This window comes from Macrotis lagotis, chromosome 1 (genome assembly GCF_037893015.1).
Source record: "Macrotis lagotis isolate mMagLag1 chromosome 1, bilby.v1.9.chrom.fasta, whole genome shotgun sequence".
Taxonomy (NCBI): Eukaryota; Metazoa; Chordata; class Mammalia; order Peramelemorphia; family Peramelidae; genus Macrotis; species Macrotis lagotis.
The window spans coordinates 555,125,275-555,139,502 of record NC_133658.1 but is presented as its reverse complement, the minus strand read 5'-3'; the positions used below and the strand labels follow the sequence as shown (position 1 = coordinate 555,139,502).

Here is a 14,228-nt window from a genome sequence, read left to right as displayed (position 1 = left end):
AAAAGATGAATCCTGAAAACTAAAAGAAAAATAATTAAATTTAAAATAAATTTAAAAACACATTCATTTAATTATCTGAGTTATTGTAATCGATAAAATAAATAATAAAATCATTTGATGAAGAAAAACAAATTGTCAGATCAAAAATGAAAAAAAGATTTCAAGCAAATGAAAAGAAAAATAAAAAAATAAAAATATTAGAAATCAGTTTGTTCAAAGATAAGCCAACAGAACCAATAATTTAAATTAAATTAATGAATATTCATTTGTATTAAAAAAAATAAAAAAAATACCTATGGAAACAAAACAAGACATAGAGAAGTTAACTCAATTTCAGAAGAAAAAAATCAGTGAAGTCATTTCCAAATAAAATGCTCCAGTGCCAGAAGGATGTATAAGTGAATTCCAGCAAATATTAAAAACAATTAATTCTGATGTTATACAATTAATTTTTTCTAAAAATAGCATGAAAAAATCCTATCAATCTATTTTATTACACAGATGTGGTCCTCTGTCCTTTCCCCAACTATTTATACTGCTATTGCTGCAAAATCAGAAAGAGGTTGTACAATATTAATGGGTGTTTAGTTTGCTTTTAGATTGACATGGACAAAAAAATCATAAATGTGTGGAAAGTCTCTACTGGTGATCTATCTTTTTCTATTTACTATAGATGTACTGGTTTCCAGAAAATTGATTTTGATTTTTTGTTGGGATTCTACTTAATGCCTTTCTAGTATAGTAGAAATGTTCACAATTCATTCTCCACTGGCATAGTCCTCAAGAATCTAGGGTTTTCTCCATACTGAAGCATCAGAATAGGGTTTTGAGAAGACTCACCTATAGCTGAGCTCTTCCTATTTTCCTCCTGAAGCATTAAATCAGTCTATAAATAGATTCATGATAATAGAATCCACAAATAAATGGAGTGAAACAATTTTCTAGCTTAAGATAATTTAGAAGGGCTTCAGGAAATATCTGTCTCATTTGTGTAAAAGGAAAGTACAATGTAGCACAGGTGTGGTCAAGTCAGAGGTAGGTTATTAAAGGCTGCACAGATCAGCAATCAGGGCCCCTTGGTCCCAGTTCAACAGGTCTCCAGTTCAAGCAAAGAAGACAAATGTCAGTCGCCAGAACCCTGGCACAACAAGCATGACTAGGCCAATGTAGCATAGTGAGTAAGCTGCCACCACCTGAAATCCTAGCAGGAAAAATTAATGACCATAAACCTTGGGATGGTGCTCCTCTGTCTAAGGAGTAGACTCAACTTTTAAAAATTGGACAAAAATCTAAAAAGACATTAACCATAGAAAGCTACTATGATGACAGGGAAGATGAATACATGAACTGAACAGAAGAAAATGACAAAATCCTTGCATGTGAAGCCTCGAAGAATATGAATTGGTCTCGAGTCCCACAAGTCCTTCTGGAAGAGCTAAATTTTTTTTTAAATCAACTAAGAGAGGGACAGCTATGTGGCACAGTGGACAGAGCACCAGTCCTGGAGTCAGGAGGACCTGAGTTCAAATTTGACTTCAGACAATGAATACTTGCTTAGTTGTGTCAGTTGAGTAAATCACTTAACTCCATTGTCTTGCAAAAATAAAAAACAAACAAACAAACAAATAAATAAATAAATGGATAGATAGATAAAATCAACCTAAGAGATATAAAAAAATTGGGCAAAGAAATGAAAGTTATGCAAGAGAATTATGAAAAAATTGTCAATAGTTTGGAAAGGAAAGCATAAAAATTGACTGAAGAAAACAACACCTTAAAAATAAATTGACCAAATAAAAAAATCCACTAAAGAAAATAACCTCATTAAAAGTATAATTTACCAAATGGAAAGGAGATGCAAAAGCTAACTGAAGAAAATAATTCTTTAAAAATTAGAATTAAGTTGGAAGCTAATTAAGCTAATTAATTAGAAATAAGTGGAAGCTAATGACTCTATGAAACATCTAGAATCAACTAAATAAAATCAAAAGAATGAAAAAATATAATAGAATGTTAAATATTTCATTGGAAAAACAACTGACCTGGAAAATAGATGTAGGAGAGATAATTTAAGAATTATTGAACTACATGAGAGCCAAGATCAATAAAAGAACCTGGGCAACAGAGTCTTTCAAGAAATTATCAAGGGAAAACCACCATAATAGAACAAGAGGATAAAATAGTCATTGAAAGACTCACCAGTCACTGTTTGAAAGGGAACCAAAAATGCAAATTCCAAGAAATTTTTTAGTTGAATTACAGAATTATCAGGTCAAAGAGAAAATAATGCAAGCAACCAGAAAGGAACAATTCAAATATCAAGAAACCACAGTCACTATCACACAGAACTTAGCAGCTTCAAAGAGTCTGGAACATGATATTCTGAATGGCAAAGGAATTTGGATACTGTCCAGCAAAATTGGGCATAATCTTTCAATGAAAGAAAGACATCTAAACTTTCCTGATGAAAAAGCCAGAACTGAATTAAAAATTCAATCTTAAAATACAACATTGATGAAATGCATAAAAAAGTAAATAGAAAAGAAAAAAATGTTATTCAATCAGATTAAACTATTTATATCCCTACATGGGAAGATGATACTTGTGATATTTGAGAATTGTTTATCTATAAGAGAGTAGAAGGTGTATTGTTAGATAGAGAGTGTAGATATAAGTTAATTGTTATGTGATGAAATAAAAAATAAATTAAAGCATTAAAAAAGGATTTTATTGGGGCGGTTAGGTGGTGCAGTTGATAGAGCACCGGCCCTGGAGTCAGGAATACCTGAGTTCAAATCCAGCCTCAGACACTTAATAATTACGTGGCTGTGTGCCTTGGGCAAGCCACTTAATGCCATTTGCCATGCAAACCCCCCCCAAAAAAAAAACTAAAAAAAGGATTGTATTGGAAGAAGAGGAAAGAGGGATTATGAATAGGGTAAATTACATATTATGAAGAGATATAAGAGAGAGGATGAGCATTACTTGAATTTTACTTTAATCATATTTGACTGAAAGAAAGAATAATAAACACTCCCAATTAGAAATTTATCTTATCTTACAGAGAATTAGAAGGGAACAGGGGAAAAGAAAAGGGATAGGATTAATAGAAGTGAGGGCAGAGAAATGGTCATCAGAAACAAATACTAGTGAAGAGGAAAAAAAGTGTAAATGGGAAAAATTGAAGGGAGAGAAATACAGAGTTAGTGATCATAACTGTGAATGTAGATGTGAATGGGAAAAACTCTCCTATAAAACAGAAGTAGATAGCAGAGTGGATTAAAAACTAGAATCTTACAATATGTTGTCTCCAAGAAACACATTTGGAACAGAAAGATACATATACATTAAAGGTAAAAGGCTAGAGAAAAATATATTATGGGGTAGCAATCTTGATTTCAGTTAACCAAAAGCAAAAATAGAGCCAATTAAAAGGGATAAGGAAAGGTATATCTTCCTAAAAGTCAGTGAGGTAATATCAACACTAAACATGTATCATTAAGTAGAATAGCATCCAATTTCTTAGAGAAAAAAAATGAGTTTCAGGAATAGACAGAAAAATGCTACTAGTAGGGACCTCAATCTTCTCCACAATATTATCTTGCTTCTGATCTCCTTCCTATTCTCATCATCACTACCTTTTCTCACAGTTCTGTTCATCTAAAAAATCTTATATTTCCACATATTAAAATTTTACTCATCCTTTGAGACATAGCTCAAAAGTCTATTTTACTCTTAAACCTTCTCTAATCTTTGCCTCAGCCAAAACCCCAAGGAAAACTTGATATGATTTCTCCTCAGAACCCCTATAGGGAAGGGAGCAAGGATTTAATAAGTATTTACTTTCTGCCAGAAATGATACTAAGTATTTTTTTGAAATACTATCTCATTTGATCTTCACAATAATCCTGTGAGGTAGGTGCTATTATGATTCCCATTCTATTAGCTGAGGAAACTAAGGGAAAAAATTTAAATGACTTGCCTAGGATCATATAGCTAGTAAACTTTAGAGTAGATTTGAACTCAGGTCTTCCTGACTTCAAAATCAATGCTGTATCCATAGTGCACTCTTCTTATGAAATTTTTCTTATTCATTTTTATACTACAGTTGCATATCTATTTTTTCTTTTTCCAGTCACTAGGATATAAGCCCCTTGAGGACAAGACTCATGTCTTACTTAGCCTTTTTTTTCCTTCAATGTCTATCACAGTACCTTACTAGAAATAGATTTTTAAGTGAAAACAATTTGAATGCATTTGAGTAATATCTTTAATACAGTTATTAAAATAAGACTAATGCTTATAATTTGTCATTCATTTACTATTGCTGTAAAGACATTTTTAAATCATTAGCCTCCAGACCAGTTCTAGTTATCTAAAAGATATTCCCCTTCAGTTTCCATCCCTATTCTTTTCAGAATAATTTCTTCTTTGCTGTAAGGAACTTCCAAAAATTTAAACTTTCATAACACATTTGAACTCTCACCTTTTGGACTTGTGTTATCAATCCCTTTTACAATTTATATTTTCTCTCATCCCATCCCCTTGTGACCATCTGTCTGCCACACAAATACAATACAACTTAATAGCATTTAGCATGATTGACAGTCTCTGTTTCAGCGATGCCCAAGGCAGGAACACCATGGGAGTTTGAGGTCAGGATTTAGGTGTGCAGCAGACAGGGTACAGAATAGGATTATCACCTGTCCTGAAAATTGCAGAGCTGTCTTGGTCTGAATATGTATTCAGAATCTTCCCTGTTTCATAGCCATAAGGTCTTAATTTTCCATTACATCTGCCATCATGTATCACCACATCATGGCAATTCATCTTGCAATGAAGTTATAAAATGTGGAAAGCTTAAGTAATGCCTGACAGAGCTATTAGTCACTCTTTTTTTATGAGACTCAGAATTTATTTGCTTTATTTACAGTATTTGGATTCATTGAAATTTATTTATGTGAAATTTCAAGATATCAAAAATCCTGAAGTATTTGCTCTGTTTTTTTTTTTTGTATGAGTACTAAACTCCATCCAAGAAAATAAACACAAGTAGAAAGGCAGGGACTCTTTAATGAGATCCATGATAACACAAAAAGAGTTATCCTACCAATTCCCCAAAGGAAAAAAAATGAAATATATTAAAATTACCTAGACTAAGGCATGATTTAGATGTATTATTATAGGACATAAGTATAAATATCCAGGGACATTGCTGATGGACAATGTATTAGGTTCAGAATTAAAGAATTAAATAGAAGGAAAAAAAAACAGAGTTGGATTGCAGTGGGGAAATTATACAGTGCTTTGGTGAGTCTCAGTTGTTCCTGGGCTTAGAGACCCATTTTTTAATGTAAATGTTCTCCTGGAAATGTTCTATAGTTGTGAAATTCTTGTACTTTGTAGTCTCAAAAGAAAAATATTATTGGTACCCAAAGGTAATTGAAAGCTGCATGTTGACAATAAGTAGGCTGCAGTATGTTTCTAACAATCACCTGTGTGAGAGAAGAGGTTAAGAGATATCAATGAAAACATCTATAATTATAAAAGGAAAGGGATTGATCTTGTGGATAAAGCAAGTGTTAATAGATTAAGAGTCTGCTTATCCTATAGATATCCATGGAGCATCAAAGATCTAAAGGATTATCTAGACCTAGAGACCTATGTTATATAAAACTGATCTGTAGAAATTTATGGGAAATCATGTATATCAATATATGATGGTATTCATGAATTGAAATTTGTGTGGATATAGTTAATAACTACATTCTTTCTTTTTCTTTTTTTTGCAGATAAAAGAAAAGTCCTTTATTTTGTAGCTGAATGTAGGAATGAGGATATGCAATAAATTAGTGACAGTACTAAAGTTACTTAATTACTAAGAATTTCCAGTATCTTAAAAGATAGCAAATAATTTAATCTAAACTCATATCTTCCTCTTTGCCTTTCTTGTCCTTTGCATCTCCTTCCTTTTGGTCTGACTTGGCATTGTTCTGCATGGCTTTGGCTTATTTTGGCTTATTTGCTGCATCTACTTCGGTTGGTAAACCAGACTGACTCATAAGTGGGCCAAGCTATCCGGAGACTAAAGCACTGAACATACTTAATTCCTGGGGCCTAAAACTGAGGAGAGGTCAGTGTATTCTGCAGTCTGTGGAAGAGATTCTCCAGAGGGAAGATAAGGCAGCAACTACTCTTGGATTAGGCATTGGCCAGAATAGGAGCCATGATCTCTGGAGTTAGTACACTGGCCAAGTCAACTTGCTGTCCACCCCCTGCCCCAGATGGCACATTCATAGTAGCTAAAATATTCTGAATGTCACTCAGTTGAATGGGTTGGGTTGGGCTTGTTGCTGTGCTGGTTCCATTACCTGAACTCAGTTCAGGGTTTGGACTAGTTGTAGAGGTAATTGCTTGAGCACTGGGTGCTGGTGTAGCAAGAGCAGAAGAAGAGGTGGAAGATGGGGTTTCAGAAGCTGACTGGCTTCGGAAGCTTGATGGAGAGCTGCTTATTGTAGGCCCTCCACTCCCCAGTAAACTAGTCAGACCAGGACCTATCAGTGCACCAAGCCCACCCAGTCCTCCCAAGTCATTTGGTCCAATAAGTTGAATGAGCTGGTTATGACTCATGTTACCCAGAAGGCTCTGTAAACCACCTTCACCTCCAAGTGCTGAAAGTTCATGATCTGCACCACCACTGGCACCCAAAGCTCCTGGCATTGATGGATTATTCAAATATTCATTTACTTTCCTGCAATGTTCCTCATCCTTCTCAGTCTTAGGCTCCTGCATCCAAAAGAAGAGTCACTTTGATCCAGCCTTGAACTTCAGTACATATACTCTACCAGTAGTGCACTGAGATACTTGCTTAAATTCACAGTCATCAGTAAAAATAATTAAATCATCCTATCCTTCCAAGAGAAATGATTTAAGAAATCATCCCTTTGCTGAATATATTCATGCCCCTTTTTGCTTATCTGGGGTAACTGTAGTTCCTTTCAATGACATTTTTCCTGACCCAAAACTCCACCAGGTATTTGCTGGATGAACCCCAGGAACCTGGGACTAGGTTTGAACAAAGCACCTGAAGTCATTCTGGGGCCTGGGGTGGGGACCTTTGGTGAAGCAGTGACTACAGCTCCTTCTTCCTTCTCTGCAGCTCATAACTACATTCTTGAAAAAAATTACTACTGGAATACTGAAACAAAAGTCAAACAACTCCTTCCACAAGTTTGGGGAATAATTGCTAATGTTAAATGAAGTTTTCAAAGAATTTTTTAAATATCCTATTAAATATCTTTATGCAACTCTCATTTATTCCTTTTTCTTTACTTACACCAAATTGCACTAGTTCAACCATTATCTCTTCTTGGTCTGACAATTACAAAATTATTGGTCTCCTTGGATTTACTATATCCCCCAGTAGTTTACTGGTGGATAATTGACCAATGTCTGGAGGGGAGGTGGTGTATGCACACATTTAAAGTTTAACAATACAGTTTTAATTTTATTCCATATTGTATACCTTTTCTCCATCATCTTTTTGAGTCAATAATCAAACCCTGGTTTTGATTATAAGATGTAAATGGTATTGAAGATTTAACAGTGCTCTGAACAATTCAAGCTGAATCCATTATACCTCTAATTTCTCTCTCCAAATGCATCCTGTACACAAGCTGCCAAACTGATACACACACACACACACACACACACACACACACACACACACATTTAATCCATATACATTTTGTTTCCACTCAAGACAATACATGTTGGCTCTTTAAAGGTATATTATAATTTTTTTTTTCTTTTTGTGTGTTATTTTTGCCTAGTTACGTGTAAAACAATTTTAACTTTGAATTTCAAATTCTCTCTCGTCCTCCCTTTCCACTCCCCCCACACACACACTCCTCCACTGAGAAGGCTAGCAATTCAATGTAAGTTATACATGTGTAGTCAAGGAATGTGTTTTGATAGTAGTCATGTTGTGAAAGCAAACATAGATAAAAATAAAAATCCTAAGAAAATAAAGTTTAAAAAGGATACTTCAGTCTGTATTTAGACACCATCAATCTTCTTTCTGAGGATGGGTAGCATTTTTCAACATCAGTACTTTGGAGTTGTATTGGCTCATTATGTGTTTTTCCAGGTTTTCTGAGAGAATCTTACTCATCATTTCCCATAAGCACAATAGTATTCCAACACAATCACACATAATGCTCTGTTTAGCTATTTCCCAACTGATGGGCATTTGTTCAATTTCCAACTCCCTACCACCGGCAAAGAGCTGTACATGTGTATATTTGTACATATAGATACTTTTCCTTTTTTATTTTCTATCTTTCTGTGGGGGTTAGAGACCTAGTAGTGGCATTGCTAGATCCAAAGGTATGCATAGTTTCCCAGCTCTTTGGACACAGTTCCAAACTACTCTACAGAATGGTTGAAATATTTCACAACTCTAGCAACGTAAATAATATCTCATTTTCCCCACATCCCCTTCAATATTTGACATTTTTCTTTTCTGTCTTTCTTTAGTTAATCTAATAGGTATCAAGTAGTACCTCAGAATTGTTTTAATTTGCTTTTTTCCAATCAATAGTGAGAGCACTTTTTCATATAACTATAAATAACCTTGGATATCACTTTTTTCCATTTGTATCTCCTTAATCCAGCACATTACTTGGTATTAGCAGGCAAATAGGACAGTGGATCAAGTACTAGTCTGGAGGAAAGAAGACTACTGTAAGATGAGGGTAATTATGTGAGATAATATTTAAAAAGCACTTAGCACTACATAGGTGATGCTATATAAATAAATCCTTATTCTTTTTTCTTCCCACATAGTAGATGCTTTATACTTTTGTATAGAATTTAATGGAATTTTATCATCTGAATAAAGGGCATTTCAGTAGATATTGAGGACACAGTCCTTGATACATGGTAAAAGTTTAAAATTTGACCATCAATTGGGGAATGGCTAAACAATTTATGGTATATGAATACTACGGAATATTATTGTTCTATAAGGAGCCATAAATGGCCAAACTCTAGAGAAGCATGGAATGAGTTACAGGATCTGATGCTGAGTGAGGGAAGCAGAACCAAGAAAACAATGTACACATTAACAACAATGTGAGATGATCAACCTGGATGGAAGGAGCTCCTCTCAGCAGTTCTAGGACAACTGTATTAGACCAGCTATGGACATTGTTACCCCATCCAGAGGAAAACAAAACAAAACAAAAAGAACCCTTCATAATCTGATGAACCCTTTATAAAAATTATCTCTTATGTATCTTGTTCCCTTAATCCTAATTCCTCATACCGAAAATTGCTAATCTGTAAACATGTTTATCAAAAATATGTATGTAGAATGCTGACCTGATTGTTTGCCACTGAGGGGAGGGAGGTGGGAAGGGAGGGTGGAAGGAATTTTGTAACTTAATATTATACATGTGCTTATGGATGAAAAAATAAGGATGATGCTCAAAATAAAAGCTTAAAATAAAGGCTTGTTGACTGAGTAATGGAGATTCAAAAAAAAGTCTCTCATATGATGGAGTTTTTGTTGATTTTTAAAAATTATAATCTTTAATATTAATATTCTATTAAAAGACTTTGCTGACTATACTTTTTAAATTTAATTGAATTCCAAAAAAATATTATTTTTTTCTAAGATAATGATTCCCCAAATCAAGCTAACAATTTCAAACAGAAGCCAAACTAAGTGTCTTTAGTTTTCAATTAAATCTTTTCTTTTAAGGATTTATGTCTGGGGATGAATAACAGTCCATTGCAATCAACTCCCACTTAACCCATTATTGGAATCCTCTGCCACAAACGTATTTTTCAGTTTCTACCAGAAAACTTCATAAGACTTGGGTAGAATCTAGATTTCAAAAATGATTTCACCTCCCTGTATCTCATCATACAAATGGAGTAAGAAAAGACTAGATAGCTTTGCAGCAAAGCTAGTACCCTGCTTGTACCTCAAAACATTTGTTTTAAATCTTCTCAGTCACTGAACTACTTTACCTTCTATTTATCAACTGGCAAATATTTATTGAGTTCAAACTCTGAGCAAGGCTTCTTTTAAAGCACTGAGGAAGAATTCTAAGAATTACTGTTTTCATCAATTATATCATGGGATTGGATTAGCTAATCTTTAACATTTCTCCTAGCTCTAAAACCTGTGATCATGGGATCAATAAAATTCAGTCCTGGCTTTGAGGGAGCTCACAGTCTTGTTTTATCATTACTGTAAACATATTATATTGTTGATGAAATTTTCCCTGTAGGACTATTTACATTGATTCATGTTATGCTCAAACATGGCTATAGGTTAAAAGAATATTTCTCAGTTTGTTAATCAATAAATTGAAGTCAATCCAACTGATTAAAAAGCATAGTATGGGTAAAGAGCATTTTCAACTGATTAGTACAGTGGAAAACTATTACGCATAGTGGGAAATCAAAAAAAAATTAAGAGAAGGAAATTAATAACAAAGTCACCTTAGTTAATATTAAGAATCAGTGAAGCCAGAAATACTATAATGTTATGGATGAAGAGCAGTGCAGTATAGTGAATCTCAAACTTTTTTGGTCTCACCACTGCTTTTCATTCTTACAAATAATTGAGAACCTTGAAGAACTTTTGAATATGTAGATTTTGTCTATCTATATTTACATTATTAGAAATTAAAATGGACAAAATTTAAAAATATCTGCTAATTCATTTAAAATAAGAATAATAAACCCATTACATGTTAATATAAATGTTACATTATATAAACATTAATATTTTTCAAAACAAAGAAAATTAGTGAAAAAAGTGGCAATATATATATATATATATATATACATATATATATTTTTAATCCCTTTAGTCTGGTTTAATAGAAGACAGCTGAATTCACCTATTTGCTTCTGAATTTAATCTGTTGACACATGTTTCTTTGTTTAAAGTAACTAAAGAGAATCTTGCCTTACACAGATATGTAGTTGGAAAAGTGAAGGAACCATTTTAATAAGCAGGTAATATTTTATTATTGCTACAAAATATTTTTTAATCTCATATATATCCCCTGAAATAGACTTAGGGGCTCCCATGAATCTCCAGATCACACTTTGAGAACTACTAATCTTTCACAGATAATATATTTTTTCAGTGTCAATATGTGATCAATATCAATAACAATATGTGAAAAATAATCTTTTTTGGCCAGTTTTTCTGACCCCCCAGTTCAATGTTGGTGTTATATTTCCCCCATTTGGAAGTTTCGTGAGGATTGGGGTTACCCTTGGAGAGTGTGCTCTTTGCCTGTACCCTTGGAGAGTGTGCTCTTTGCCTGTAGAGATTGTTTCATTCTTTGTATTTGGAATCATATTATTGACTAATACTAAGTGCTTAATAAATGCTTCTTGATTTTATTATTTTAATCTTTGCATCCAAAATGCCTTTTCTTTTCAAGATGAATTATGATTACATCTCTATAGAGAGCTTCCAGGTGAAGGAATTTCCTCTAACAATTCAGATCTTCAATTCACAGTTTCGGAGATTTGCCTCTAGGTTAAGTGACGTGCTCAGGGTTATACAGTCAACTTGTATAAGTCAGTTCATGAACCCAGGTCATTCAGGCTCTGAAGCTGACTGTAACCACTTTAGCATACACTTTCTTCCATTACTTTGGGTCTAGTAGATAGTTAAAAGTTTGCTAAATAAAATTAAATTGAATTCCTACTACAGCGTGCTACCTCTTGATAATCTGTTATGGAACAGGAATGAAGCAGAAAGAGATTTTATGTTGTGTTATTTTTGTCTCTTGAAAGGTCATGTTACTATTACATTGCTTCAGGGGTCTCTTTAGAAAATGAAATTATTTCTAGTTTCTCATTTCAGGCAGGTTACAACAGCCACTCCCACATATTTCAGTCCAGAATACTGACTAGCTGAGAAATACTCTGTAACACTGTGTGGATTTATCTATCCATTTAGCCCTTGTGAATTAATGCCACAAGGATAGGCTGTTAAAAGCCTTCTGTTTATCAAGACTGCCATTTATACTAAAATAAATAGTCCTGTTTTAAATTTAACTGAAATAGCTTCTAAATATCTCATTAGCATTTGTAATGGGGCAGAATATTTTAAATACATCATTGTAGATTTCTCTGTAAGCTGAGGTCACTATTGCTTGACTGTTTTTTCCCCAATAACAAGCATGAGTACTATGAACTCAACACTACCAAGAAAAAAACAGTCTCTGCCCTTGAGGAGGTTACATTTTAATGGGAGAATGACTAAAAATAAAAGGGAAGAAGAAACAGGGCACCAAGAGAGGGTGTTAGTAGTCAAATCCAGAATCAGAAGCAAAAAAAGAAAGGAAGTAAAGCAAGATTGGTCTTGGCTCATTCCCAAGATGGAGACCCTTGAAAGGAATTCACTATTGGGAGAAGGGGACCAGCATGGTAGATACATGCTCCAAGATAAGAACCTAAGAGATCTAGGTTGAGAAGATGATTAAAGCATGGTAGTGATATTTTCAGATTTCAGAGTATAGCCAGTTGCTATGCTGGTCAGCAATGTAAGCATTTTCTTTTTCTAAATAATGTCATATTGATGAAGGTGAAATATTAAGAAAAATATTATTGTGCTCATCTGGCATATCTTCTGATTTCCATCACATTGATGATGAAGATGATGATGAGGATGATGAAGATATTTTTCCTTTGTTGTTGAAGAAGACTTTGACACTGAAGACAGAGAAAATGGGGTTTGGGGGGAAGGGAACTTAAAGATCCATCTATGGGTTCGTTTTGGGAAGAATTCACCAACTCTCTTAACTCTTAGAGGTAAAGACTTTAAATTACAGGTTGTACAAAAGATTCAGAGGTTATTACAAAGTGTTCACAAGTTACTAAAAGTTCACAAAGGCTAATAGCAAAGACATTTAAGAAAGGGAAAAGAGGAAAGGGTAAGGAAATAGTCATGAGATGTGAGTGGGCTTAGCCTCATGTGAATCTAGAATGGAGGAGGAGGTTGGCCCAAACTTAAGGAGTTTAGAACACCTGCTGTGCAGGGGGGAATCAGGGGAAGATGGTGACTGGAGCCAGTCATCCATCTAGGAAGGCTAAGAACCAGGAAAGTGGAGGAGCGATATGGGGAAGTTGCTATTATGTTTGTGAATTTACATATGAGAAGAGGGTAAAACTGAACATTAGGGGATCACAGAAAATATCAGACAAGAATAGAAAGTGATTCCTTAATATTAAAAGGCTAGACAAATATTTCTCCTTCAAAATCCCTATGACTCATTACTTTCATCACTGGAAACTCCCACTTCCTGGAATCCTCCCCTATTATAGTGTCAGCTTCTTTGGAATAAGGATTATTTTTTACATATGAATTTATTATGTCATATGTATTTTTATTTCTTTATGTTATATATATTTATATATATTTTATGTATTAATGCATGCATATGTGTTTTGTACATAGATAGATAGATAGATAGATAGATAGATAGATAGATAGATAGATAGATAGATATTTCACATTTAGCATTGTGGACAAAAATAACTTGTTAAGTTTTTAGAAATTTATTTATACTCAACTTGGGGTCCACTTGGATTATTAGATCCTTTCTTCAAGAAAATACCTGAGAGAACTAGAATCCCTCTGGCATTGACTATTCCTTTCCCTTTTCATCTTGCCTTTTAGTTATTTTATGTTCAGATAAAGCTTATGATTTATAATATGAAGCATATTTCATATGGTTGCTAATTCTTTGCAATTTCTTTAAGAACTATTTATATATTTATATATATCATTTGCTATTGTTATTGAGAATATGCTATTGTTAGAGAATATTTTGAAATCATTTTATTTCTATAGTTGATGGATATCAGATGATTATCAGAGATATTTGATGAAAAAATTATTTTACTAGTTAATTTTGTTCACCTAGAAGTTTTTTATTTAATGTAACTATAAGAATTTATTTTAATTTTGCCATTACCTCTGTATCTTAATTGGTTAAAAATTCATTTAATATTCATAGAAGTATGATTCTTTCTATTTCTTGTGGTTTGATATTAATATTGATATTTCCTTTCTATTTTGAATTTTTTGTAGAATATGGAATTAAATGTTGATCTAAACCTGTTCCCTGCTAGACAGCTCTCCAGTTTGTTTCCCATAGTTCTTATTAAATAGAAATTCTTTCCTA

At 33.5% G+C, this 14,228-nt stretch overlaps 1 pseudogene; it reads right to left on the bottom strand.

Annotated features, from left to right (window-relative positions):
* Nucleotides 1-5,915: 5,915 nt before the first annotated feature.
* On the bottom strand, nt 5,916-7,094 carry LOC141521295 (proteasomal ubiquitin receptor ADRM1 pseudogene; annotated as a pseudogene).
* Nucleotides 7,095-14,228: the final 7,134 nt, after the last annotated feature.